Source organism: Lampetra fluviatilis, chromosome 16 (assembly GCF_964198595.1).
Source record: "Lampetra fluviatilis chromosome 16, kcLamFluv1.1, whole genome shotgun sequence".
Classification (NCBI taxonomy): Eukaryota; Metazoa; Chordata; class Hyperoartia; order Petromyzontiformes; family Petromyzontidae; genus Lampetra; species Lampetra fluviatilis.
In genome coordinates, this window is record NC_136290.1 from 12,793,010 (window position 1) to 12,806,889 (window position 13,880).

The 13,880-nt window shown below is 43.9% G+C and overlaps 1 protein-coding gene across 3 annotated transcripts in view; it reads left to right on the forward strand.

The window, feature by feature from the left end:
* The first annotated feature begins 57 nt into the window (after positions 1-57).
* LOC144936565 (serine/threonine-protein kinase 38-like) overlaps positions 58-13,880 on the forward strand; it is a 42,687-nt gene continuing 28,864 nt past the window's right edge. Inside the window, exon 1 of one of the 3 annotated variants that reach the window (XM_078863769.1) lies at positions 58-78. The gene's annotated coding sequence lies outside the window, so the exon portion shown is untranslated. The other 2 variants (XM_078863768.1, XM_078863767.1) reach the window with 2 other exon arrangements.

The window sequence follows — 13,880 nt, forward strand, 5'->3', positions numbered from 1 at the left end:
AACAAAGGCAAACATCCCCCGCGTAGCCTGTAAGAGTGTTGGGGCAAGTGCTGTTAGCGGGGAGCAGCACTTATGAAGGCCGGCACGGCACACGAGGGGGGGGGGGCAGAGGCGTAGCTAGGGGGGGGCAGGGGGGTACATATGTCCCCAGGCGCCAAGGTAAAGGGGCGCCAAAATGAGGCTTACAACGCTACATTATAACGTATTGCGGCGGGCGCGGCAGCCTGAAACTACTGCACAAATCTACACCTCAACCTAAAAGTTTATATATCCCGCCACACACAGCCTACATGTCATGTAATTACATTTTGGTATCTGATTAAACAGGGGGGGCGCCAATTTTATAGTTCGTCCCCGGGCGCAAAATATCCTAGCTACGCCACTGGGGGGGGGGGGGGGTGGCCAGCACCACGCCCGGCCGCCTTTGTCTCCCCAGCGGTTATGTTTACACAACGCCACTGGGTACTCATTTGAGGCTGAGTCGACCCGGTGTTGGCCGTGAGCGGGAATCGAATTTAAGTCGGCGTGTTCGTAGTGCGGTGCGCTAACCGCTACACCACCGCTCCCCATAACAACAACAACACGCAGGCCAGCACATGTCAAGGGACATATTGAATCATTGTGTTGGAAAATGTATCATTAATTGTATGGGGGTGTGAACTGAGCACTTCGTCAACAACACTGCCTTAAAATGATCACTGTTTCATTGCTTTTATGGCTTTATTTTGGTGATTTTCGAAAAGTTTTTTGGTTTGGCCATGTTTGTTTGTTGTAGTACAAAGTTAGACTGATGGCCTTAATCTAAGTTGTCTTGTGGTTGTTGTTGTTGTTTGACTTGCAACTTCACTGGGATTTTTGCACAGTGTTGGTGTACGGTGCTTTTTCTGCAATATTTTGCTGTCTTTTCTTGGATTTTCTGTTTGTAGTCACTTTAAGATGTTTTCTTGTTCATGTTCTTGTTTGTTGCGGTTGCACCCGATTCAAGAGCCGAATGGCTCACAGGGCTCTACCTAATAAATTAACTTGAACTTGAAAAGGAACAACAAAATATGAGAGGAGACTCTCATATTTTGTTGTTCAAACAATGTGGGGCGACACTGCTGACGCAGTTTCCACGAGATTTTTTGGAAAATGTTGATTGGGTAAAAACAGTATGAGCAGAAATGTGTTACGTGTCAACACGTACAAATATGTATCATGGAACAGCATCCTATTGGCTTTCCAGACAAATATTGTCACACGGCATTTGTTTAAACAAAGCAAACACTGTAACCGGGTTTGACCTTTGTCAAGCCAAACCCATTGTTGTGTTGTAATGCTATGCTCCCAACCAGCACCGACCATCATGGTGAAGTGTCACGTCATGCATGGGGATGACACTGATATCAAGAGGAACACGTGCATCATTGTGCAAACACAAGTTAGAGACATATTATGACGTGGTCTTGGACAGGACAAATGACTGGAAGTGAGTACGTATGTTGACCTTCTTTCGCACCGTACGTAGCCAACATTGCTAAGCGGAGGTGCAGGAATTTGAATATAACCATGGGGTGTCAGCTAAAGGAGTGAACCTACCCGAGAGGTCATCCACCACGGAGATGGAGCGATTAAATCAGCTGCACGTGCTAGAGCGAGGTGGATTTCTGTGTTGCGTGACAGAGAAACGGTGATGACTTGGGGAGGTCTCATCAAGCAGTGGACAGACCATGATCGCTAAAAGCGATGGATCATAAAACTCGCCGTCTTCACCATGAACACGGCGTTATAATACCGTATAAACAATATGATACAGACGAACGTGCTTGAAAGGCAACTGCACGAATGGATTAAAACGTGTAATTATTCAATCACAAATTAAACTCAGCAACATCACTCCAACTGTGTTGCAATAGAAATATTAAAAATATGTTAGCTCACAAAAAGAACATTGTCAGTGGGTTATCGGGGCTGATTTAAATTAAATTTACGTGATTGTTTTTGGTATTCTAAAACCACCGTGGTCATTAAAACTCATACTACATGAAGTGTTTCAGGCAATGAACGTTCTTCAAAACTGCTTGAACACCTCTATACACACAGGATAGTATGTTTTGTATTTAATTTGTAATTTATGGAATTACTTAGCCACGATACACTCATGAATTATGAGGTGTGTGTTTTGCATATCAATATTTAAGTCGTATTTGGCCGCACATTCCAATGCAAACTCGTCCTGAAATATAGTCCTGAGACTCAGTCAGTCTTTCCTTTTTTATTTGCTTAATTGATCCATTCCTTCTCACTTCACTTGGCACCTGGAAGGTACAATACTTTTTTCTTCTTGGTTCTTTCGCATAATATTAATTTGAAACCCCCCCGCCACCTCCTACGCATTTTCCATATGCTAAATTCCTCTTGATATGCAAATTATTTTGTCTAGGCGCTCTTCTTCCCACCTCCCCCCCTCCAACCCAGCTTAAATATACGCTCCAAGCTTGGTGGTGTTTCATTCTTCACCTGAGGACGGCTGCTTGCGTTGTGGCCGAAACGTCGTGAGAATTATTTTATTATGTTTTATTTTTATTATTTTATTACTTCCCTTCTACGTGACTTTACCGAAAGTACAATACTTTGTTGAGCAAAATAATCTTAACTTTTTGAGACAACACAATTGGTGCAATGTGCATTGTTACATCGCACTGATTGCAGTGCTGTGAGAGATGGTGATGGCTTGAAGGTCTTCATCCAGCAGTGTCTTGATCATAGCTGTTGATGAATGTCCCGTGATCTAGCATTTATCAGCATACCACGAAAACCAGCTAGAAAGTGTAGGCATATGTGTCGTGTGTGCCCAATTATGATGTATTGTTTTTTTCAAATCAACAAATGCATTGTACTGCCAGATCTTCTCTGCAGAAACCTGATCGCCGCGCCGTGTTTATTTTCACCCCTCATGCTTCATCAAGTGTCACTGTTGACCTTGTCTGGTTCACGCTCGGGGTGCGTAGGGAGAGCCACGGTTAACAGCGGCAGTGCCAGCAGCAGCAGCAGTCGCAGCAACAATGCGAACGCGTGAAACATTCCCAGGGCAAAGGCGTCCCACGTGTATTGTCATCTACCACACTTCCCTGAAACCCGACAAAAAATTGGTGACACTGTGACCTCATAACCCAATGATCGCGTGGCCATCTGGCCCATTTATAAAGGAAACAACAATTTCACACAAACATGTTGTGTGCTCTCTAAGCGATATTAAATGATACTTGATAATAATAGTGACTTCCCACTGCTTTGGTCATGGGGATTGGTTGACCACACTTTGCCATGCTATTTAATGTGAGTTGGTGCAGTGAAGAGCCAGAGGGTTTGGGGGGGTATCACCAGTTCAGATATAACTCACCATTGATGTTAGTGGTGGTCATTAATTGATTTCAGATCGCCAGTTTCATAGCACGGTGTACTGACCACCACGCCACTATTCCTCCATTATTAATACAGTGTGTAACAAAAAAATGTTTGTTCCTAGGTAGTAAGTATTATTTCCTAATTGCTTATTCCTGAAAAGTACAGAAAATAGATATTATTCCTGACAAACTTTGTTTTTGTGACCTGGACAGTGATATTTATAAATGTACATATTTTCAATGAGAAAACTGGCGAATTTGTGTCTTTTCGTTTACATAAAGTCAGAAAAAACAACATATGAATCAAAATTAACATTACTTCTATAATGAGCCAAGAATGTCTGTTTGTGTGTAACACGCGTGACGTCACTTCACATGCCGCACCCCCCCCCCTCATTAATATTCATTAGCGGGTGGATTTTTACACTCACGCAGAAGAAAGTCGAGCGGAAATAAACAAAAAATCGCATATTCGCTTTAAGTTTGACGTTTCTTTATTGAAAGTGGATCTAATAAATAATTCTACGCAGCAACAAAGTGGATGTGTTGTTTAACTGTACTTTGTTGTTTTAAACCCAGGTCTCCCTTGAAAAAGAGATTCCTGGTTTCAGTGCCTTTTTATATCAGCAGCAGATATGTTCTATCAAATGCCAGATGAAGACCTCCCCATCGCTCAATTGCATGTGATCCATAATCCATCTCGCTTCTGCACATGAACTGATCTCATTCTTCTCATCAAAGAGGTAGACAAAACTGATTTGAAAAATTATAGACCCTTTAACCTCTTCCAATGAATATATATTATCTGTTCATAAAGACCAATGACAACCAAGAAATGGGTCATTTTAGAGGCTAACTATGAGAACAAGTTGGTTTTAAAAAAGGGTTTTCTACTATTGACCAAATATATTCGACCATTGAGAACCTAGGAAAGGCAATTGAATACCAATTACCATTATTCCTGGGCTTCATATACAGATACTCCTAGATTTACAAACATTCGACTTACGAACATTTAGACATACGAACAAATCTGTCCGAATGTCCTGTTGCCTGTTCGGACCGAGAATCGTAAGTTAAATCGCTGCACAATAGATGGCGGTGGTGGCATCTACATCTGCAGAGCATGAATAACCAGTGTTATCTACAACTACAGGAGATAATACAACTTTTAAAGCCATTCCTGTGTTTAGTGTACATGCTATGCAACATGTTTGGAATCGACAGGAGTAAAGTTGGACTTACGAACAAATCGACTTACGAACAGACCTCTGGAACCTAACTCGTTAGTAAGTAGAGTCCCTGTACATGCCTTTGACTCTATTAACTTGGTTATAATAAATGTTTACTCTTGTGTTTTCGATGACTGTAGCTTGTGTTAAAGTAAGAATTTTCTATTAGAGAAAAACGTGTTTGAGAAATTGACAGACGAAAACTACGGTCTTCTTCCTAAAAAATAAACATCGCACTCAAGCCTGGGTCATGTGTCTTTGATTTTCTATTTTTCAAGAAAATGTTTTTAGAATGCAGTGAATTAAAATAGCTATTTTGATATTCATTTCTCATAATTGGAAACACAGCGGTAGTCTGTACGACTTACAATACCACACAAACGCAGGATGTTTTTGTAACATACTGATTACGTTTTCTTTCGCATTGCACCAGCGATCATGAAAACAACAAAAAAAAATATCTGTTGGCTGTTGTGTCACCTTTAGTAATGTTGGAAAGATATACATGTTGAGGCCACTGATCCAGTTATATAACTTTGATTCATTGTTTACCAACAAGACCAATGCACCTACCCAGTTTATATGTCATAAAATAATAGAATGAATGGCCCTTTGTCAATCCACTGCTGGATGAAGCCCTCCCCGCTCTGTGCCAGTCATCGGGGTTGTTTGACCATGCTTTGCCATGGTGAAGTGGGAACAGTTCAGATATTACTCATCACTGATGTTAGCCGTGGCTAACACCATGGTGGCTGGGTTCAGAGCACTGGGCACTTTCTGGTAGCGTGTTCGCTGCTTGTTGCAGAGGTTGATAGTTCGAATCCAGTGGCCTCCCTGATTAATACTACAGGCATTTGAACCGTAAAAATACTCGCCGTCTGTTTCACAGTGGACACTAAAGAGCCAGTGACGTCATTCGCAAGCGTAGGCCATTATTTGCCAGCATCATAGTCCAAATTAACCAAATTTGAAATTACCCGCAAATTACTCTCAGAATATTCATAGCAATCAATGTATGTATGTATCTTGATTTGAAGCTTTCGTGACTGCAGGAATCCATACTCTTTGGTTCTTTCGGTAAAGTCACATAGGTAGAAAAAGAAAATAATATATCACGTAACATACATTAATATTTTATTATTTTATTTTTTCTACCTACGTGACTTTACCGAAAGAACCAAAGAGTATATATGTATGTTGAACTTATTTCGCACCGTACACAGCCAACCATGCTAATCAGGGGTATGGGGGAAGGACAACAAACTAAACACAAAAGGAGTTCCAAAGAAATGTTCCCTTTTGACAGGACCCTCCTAAGAAAGAGTTAAGAAGCTTATTATTGAGGCTTTCCTATGTAAACTCACGTACTAATAATATAAACGACTGCACCATCACTCCACCCCAGTTTACATGTAGAATACTGGAGCCCTGTAAGAGATTATCGGCAAACAGTAAACACTTATACCTTGCGAACCAATAATAGCAATCATAAATAGTAGTATGTATACTGTGTATACATACAACAGTCCTTGTTAAACTCTAGATGAGAAAAATAAACGACCCAGAAAATATATTTCTAGATCCCGTACCCTCCCTTCCCCAGGTTCAACAAACATTCAGCTCTAGTGACAACGAAAGCTTTATTTACGCGATCTCACCCAAAAACCTCTATTATGAAAGCTTTACATTTAGACTCGTGTTTCAACACACCTGTCATGGAAACAACCACATTTGTATATCGAGGCAATGGAAAACACAAATTACTGTGACAATATTATTCTCAGTACAGTATTGTAACATGTTTTAAATAAAATGCACTTCATAAACATGTAATGTATTCATATATGGTAGTGTACTCCTCTCATTAACTGTAAGCACAAGCAGAGGTCACCACCATGCATAATGATCAAAACATCACTCTGTTTACCCATGTTATTAATCTTGCTTGTAACTTTATTATGATGGTCATAAATACGTACACAAGTTAGATTTATCCAATGCCGTAGCCATGGAGTCAACATTGGGGGGGACCAAATATTCCAGAGGGTGTGGGCCCCCCCCCCCCTCCAGAAAAAGAAAATCTAAATTTGAAACAAATTTCCTGCCTAAAATATTAAAAAATTCACTAACACGTTGGATAGACTTTTGTTTTACAATAATGTCTAATAGTGTATTGTATTACATTGCTCTGTTTTTTCTTTTTTACCTTTTCTTGTTTCATTGTATGTAATGGCAGAGATTAGGGATTAATAAAGTACAATCATAACCACAATCATATAAACATGAATCTATTTTATAGCAATATATTGGGGCGGGCCATTTTGAGCATATTTGAATATATATTTGGGGGAGGGGATGTCTCCCCCAATATATTATAATTACGGCCTTGGATTTATCTATAATCAGGTAAGCGCCTACCGGGGAACGGTGGCACAGTGGTTAGCACACTGCACAGTCTCAACTATCCCAGTTTGATTCCAAGCCACGGCTAACATCAGTGGTGGGTGATACTTTGAAACGGTCCTGGGCCCCCTCATCTCCAACCAGTGCTGACCAGCGCGGGGTGAACTGTGGTCAGTCATAGAGCCAAATGAGACCAAAAGTATATTTTCCAAGGGAGATCTGTTGTTACATAATAATTACATGGCCCACACACTCGGGGGAATGCGTTGCTTGCTTGATATTTTCATTCACGCTACCTGGTGTTGTATTGCCTTTAAGACATTATCCAATGTGGCTAAATGAAGTGTTGTACCAGTGTATATTACCTGCTTTATGATTACGTATGAATCAGACACATGGACATTAACAAATGCCGAAAATGTGAATATGTTTCTAGGAAACAGAAAGAAGCACAGATAATAAAACAAAGATAATATCTACAACGCCATCACATGGCAAACAATTAAAATGGCGCTGAGACGGATTAGGGAGGGAATGCAAGCTAAGGACATCATGTTGACTGTTAAGAACATTTAAGTGAAAAGTGGGATGATGGCCGGTGTCGAGACTAATGGCATAATGGCAGCCAAAGGATGGGACACGCCAGAGAGGATGTCCACTGTGGAGATGAGGCAATGAAATGGGCTTGCTTGCAGGAGGGTGTGAGAGAGATCATGACGACTTGGGAATGTTTTCATCCAGCGGGTCGTGGCTTATGATGATGATGCTGCTGCATCTTTCGACTGATTTGCTGATAAAACTGCTTGCTTAAAACGTACGGTTTCTTAGCCAGCTCGTTGTGATATGCAGGTGAAAGGCGGTATAGAAGTGTAAATTAGTATTATTTCAATGATACATACAGTAATTTTGAGTTAGGAAACGTGATCGTAGTTTTATGCCAAAATTATTGTCATTAACCCGCCATCAGCTGACGAGATTGTCACGTTTAAAAATATATAATTTATATGACATGTCAATGAATTGATCAAATTATGACCAACAGCTCAGCGGTGGATTAATGATAAGAAATTTGGCATAAAACTACCACGTGGTGTAACCCAAGAACGAATACGAACCAACACTGAATCAGAATATGTATCTATTCTTGAGTAATCCGATGAGCTACAAAGCTCTTTTTGCACAGACGTCCAGTAGTTTTCACAGATGTCCAGTAGATATTTCAACAGGTGGCGTGAACAGCCCATCGCTTCAGCTGGACACAATCAAAGGGCTCCCATGCACGACGGTGGTGAGACCACAGCGCCTCTTGTAGGACAAAGTGTACAGAGCACCTCGGGTAAACGATACAGATTGTACGAAACCCAACGCCCATGGTCATACGACACTGAAGCAACACATGTTCTTTATAATTGCAGCAAATATATAAACACACATCATCGTATGTCATCGCAGCTAATGTTCAATATTTTCAATATTGCACATTCACAGTTCGTGCATCATCATCATCATTCCACTGCTGGACGAAAGCCTCCCCAAACTGACACTCTGACGTTAGTCTCGACCACCAGTCATTATCCCTTCTAGTAATATGGTCCATCCGAACCCACTTACCTTTCTTAACGGTTCACGTAATGTCTCAAAATTGGAATTATATCGAGGGACAACAATGAACACGTGTATGTAGGGTACATAAGCAAGACAGAAACATTATCTTGACTCCTGCATCAGCCTATGCCCAACTGAACCAGAAGCTGAGCACGATTCAGCGTGACTGGATTATGGATGGCCGATCACCATCCATGACAGGTGTTTATTGGTTGCGGGGATATGTGGTGGACAGTGCATACATCTCTTATGGCTTGACGACATATAAGAGATTGTGGCACTATTTGGGCATATTGGCACAAGGCAGAGGAAAGTGGAAACAAATGCCAAAATGTGCAGTGGAGACCAACGGGCTATCGACCCATGGATCGTTATGATGATGAGTGCATAAAAATCCACGATTGTACTCTACCTATATGCAGCCTCGTCTATGCTTCTCGCGTTTACCAACCCTCGCTGATGGTAAATTATGGCCGAATAACCCCAACCACCTGCACGGCATGGGAGGACATCCAACAAAAATGTGTTTTTGTATCTTCATCTTCCTTGTTTCCTCCAATGTTCTAACATCAACACCCCCCTCTGCCCATCACCCTCGTAAAACCAAACACACGCATCTCAATGGGCCATTATCTGGTTTAAATAAAGAACTGAACAGTGTCATGCAACCTGGCTGCAATCCTGACAACATGAGTTCATCCCCAGTTTTCGTTGTGCAAGGGGTTCTGAGAAGTCTGGCAAAAAAATAACACGCCACAATGTGCCACAAAAATTTTGCAATAATCACAACCGTCGCAACCTCCACCAAAAAAACATATCTATGCCACAGCCAGTCTCTTGAAGCTCCGTCCATGGGCGCGTTACATTGTCACCTGCCCCGACACCAGCACAAAATGTGATGAACCGATTAACTAAAATCAACGTTTTTAAATTGCATATCGACAGCTGCGATCAATAAGGCTGGACAACAGCAGTGTTAAGGGTCACCAAGCGGTTAAAGAGTCAAGCTTGAAATGCGAGCCCTGAAGGGGACGTTCTGATAATTGTGAATACGCAGAGGAGTGGCACCAACCACAAATCCCCGGCCCCTTTAACGACCCAGGCGTGACCTCGTAGAGGCCATCAGCCAGGGGCCGTGAGTGGCGTGGGCCTTTAGATATTGGCCGAGAGACCCACACGCCACTTTGTCGGCATATTTCTTCCTTCAAACAAGACTACAACCTTAAACGCTTGATTTATGCAGATAACGGTAAATACATGTTAACACAGTAGGCTCGTATATGTTGTGGGTTTACTCTCCAACACGCCGGTGTGATAAACCAGTAGCTAGTTGGCATTGTTTTGGTTTACGTGACAAACATGACTAATTGGATGTGTGTCGGGTGGTGGCGGGTTTAACGACACGTGTTCTAACCCAAAAAACCCTCTATTATGGGCGTTAAATACATAGTGGATCGTGAACAGTCGGCTCAATATTGAGGCAATAGCCAGTGGCTACATGAATTTAATTCAATTAAACTATAAGCACAGTCGTTCACATGAATGAAACACGTGGAACACGGTTATCGGTAGCATTAGAGGGGTGACAACAATGGGAACCATTCCCCAACTGGATACTTTCATCCTTGCCATCAATGCACAGCAGAGCTTTCGTTCTACGTTCACAGCAAGCACTAGATTCACAATCACATCTTTATTTAGACTGGAGAAGTATGTTGAGCTGTAAAGCTCTTTATTTTCTTCAGATTTCTCTTTGGCCATCGCTACCTCTTCCCCTCCAGTTGACGTCACCCATACCAGTAGGATGCTATGTCAAAAACTGTCCTCTTTATAGCAGGGCCGCCAAAGGAGACACATGTCGCCCAATACTCGTTTAGGGCCGTCCATAAATGACGTCACGCACCTAGGGGTGGGGGGGTCAGACATTTGTGACGATGTGTGACGATGTGTGACGAGGGGCGGGGGGGGGTTGAGAAATGTGATGTCACATCAAAGTGCGCAACTTTAAATAATTATAGACAACACGTTCTACTTAATTAAATAGACTTTTTTTTTTTATAAATGTGTGCAGCGCCACATTAAATACGTACTACAATGACAATAGTTTAAAGCGATTTGAAGCATGTTTTATTTTAAAAATGGAAATATGGTTTGGGGGGGGGGGGCAGAGCTTTGTGACGTCATATTTAATGGGGGATCTGACTTTTTGTGACGCCGTGTGACGAGGGGGGGGGTCAAAAATTGTCCAAAATCGCGTGACGTCATTTATGGACGGCACCTTTGAGCGGGAAGAAAGTAAAATTTTGTGATCTTCTAAGTATTTAGTTTACCGATGTATGATTTTCTCCCATTTAAATGTAACAATTTTTTATTCTACCAGGTACGGTCCACTGAGCTATACAGCTCTTTGTTAGAAGCGACCTGGCTTTCAAAAATGATAGCTCAACGAAGTGGCTTAACACGTGGAAATCTATCGCAGTCAAATATGCAAACTCCAAATACACAGCAGGTGTCAGGATCGAACCCACGACCTCTTGTATACCAGGCAAGGTTGTTACCATCTCCTAGCCACCAAGGCTATCTGGAGTGAGCCGTGGCACTGTGGTTCGATTATCTGAACTATGAACCCCGTGACCAGAGTCCAAAGTACCGAACCATAGCGTAACAAGCGGCGATATCCAGACCGCTCCTGAAATCAATGTCACCAACCTGCACTGACCAGCGGTCAGCATGGTGAAGTATGGTGAAATAACCCGCACAATCTCTCACTCTTTAACTGATGGACTGGCCGGCTGGCGCTTTGCATCAGAGAACTCGAGTCATTATGAGATCGCAAAGCACAGAGCCCTTGTCCGTGGGTTGACGCACACACCGATCATGCCACATGGGTCGATGAAAGCGAGCATCACTTTGTAGCAAGTCAAAGTGATTGTAACTTGACGACCCGTCTCGGACTGTACATCTGCGAGCTGCATAACTCATCGGATTCCTCCAGGGTAAATAACGATTCTGATTCTGCTTTTCCAATGGACGTACTCCTCTCTGCCATAGGAACGGGCAATTTCCACCACTGTCACAAACAGGCCACTAGCGCCGCCCCATGTTCAAGTTCATGTATTAGGTGTAGCCCTGTGAGCCATTCGGCTCTTGAATCGGGTGCAACCGCAACAAACAAAAAACAAAAACATGAACAAAAAACATCTTAAAGTGAATATGTGACTAAGTGCAAACAGAAAATCCAAGAAAAGACAGCAAAATATTGCAGAAAAAACACCGTACACTAACAATTTGCACGGTGGGGGCGGGGGGGGGCTCTGAGTTCAGTCTCCAGGCTCAACACATTCGTCAATAACACTGCCCCCCCCCAAAGCAAAGGCTTTACAGGGACTCCTCTACTTATGAACGAAGAAGGTTCCAGAGGTCTCTTCGGAAGTCGATTTGTTCGTAAGACCAACTTTACTCCTGTCGATTCCAAATGTGTTGTTACGGCATGTACACTAAAACACGGGGAATGGCTTTAAAAGTTGTATAATGTAGAGGCCACTGGTTCTGCAGATGTAGATGACACTGGTTCAATCTTGATTTGAAGCTTTCGTGACTGCAGGAATCCATACTATCTGGTTCTTTCGGTAAAGCCACGTATATAGAAAAAAACAACAGAACGCTATTTATTTTTCTATCTTGGTGACTTTACCGAAATAACCAGAGAGTATGACACTGATTCTTCATGCGGCATCTACATTACATACCGACAGGTTTGTTCGTATCTGTGAAATTCGTAAGTCGAATGTTCTTAAGTAGAGGAGTCCTTGCAAAATGAGGTGACGTTTCGGGCAATAGACCCTTCTTCGTGGCACATGTGCTGTGGGGCGTGGTGCCAACGTCACAGCCGGCGATGAGGTCACGACCACGCCCACATTCCTCACGTCCCCAACACGCGACGGTTCGGACCTTTCCAGCTCTCGTCATTGGCGACCCAAACCCACGTGTCCAAACCGCCCACCCTCGCGATTGGCTGAGGGCGTCGGCCTCGCCTAAATTCCGTCCGCCAATAGCGCGCGGCGAGGGGCGGTGTGAGCCCCGCCCCCTACCCCCGCCCCCCGCCTACCCGTCCCCCCACCCAACCGTCGCCTGTGAATGGAGGCGGCCCAACAACCTTGCAGCTCCGTGACGTCAACCGACGCGGGCCAAACGTGTTTATCGGACATCTTGGGTGAGGGAAAAGCGGGGGGAGGGGCCCCCCACAACCCTCGGCATTACCATCTAGAAAATATCCCCCCCGCCCGATCGGAGGCGCGCGTAGATGACGTCACGCGCGGGAAGGCATCAACGGGAGTGGGTAGGAGGTGACCGCTGTCCCTGACCAAGATGGCGCGAGGGTAGTCGGCGTCAACCCTCGGCGCGTTGGATCGGCTTCCCGTGGCCAGTGGAAGGTAGTCGAGGGTGTTCCGGGCGAGCGAGGCGGCGGCGGTGGTTGCGGTGGTGGCGGTGGCGGCGACAGCGCGGGCGAGGTGTTCGGGAGATCCTTTTCGTTGTCTCCCTCGCTGATTAACCGAGCGAACACGAGGAGCAAAACGTCTTTATAGACGCAGCCGCGACTGAAGTGAGGTTTTGCTCAGTGCCGCCGCCTTCACCTACACTCACTCCTTCACATCGGCCGCCTCCTGCTGCCTCTCTTCCTTCCACTCTATCTCCCCCACGTCTCTTGCCTCTTCTCCCCTGCCTGGGGGCTCTCTTTTCTTCTCTCCCACGACAGATTGTTTAATCGTAGGCGACGCACAGTGCTGCTTTTGTGTTGCCGCTTTATCGGGGGGGGGAGTGGAGGTGTTGTTTATGTGCGATGGATGGACTTGCACTCACACATTGGGGGACTGTGTAATTTCCGTCACTATCCGATGACCTTAAACGTAGACGAGTAGCGACCCACGCTCGTTTGAACGTGTCACAGTGATGGCTTATTATTGTATGACGTTGTAGTGTGGTGGTCGCACAGTGGAATAGCTACGAGCGGACCATGAGCCTCAAAGCCGACTGGCGATCTTGCCTGTTATCGATATAAACCTTGGCATGTTGTCATAAAATATCAAGACGAGTTGTCTCCTTTGATTTTTACGACAGTGCTGTCAATTACAGTGGACATGTGGCGCAGTGGGTAACGAAACGCGGCTAGCCGAGTAATTCCTGGCCACGGATAACATCAGTGGCTGGTGATGTTAGAACCGGTCCTGGCCTCACCCCCGCCGCCTCATTGTAC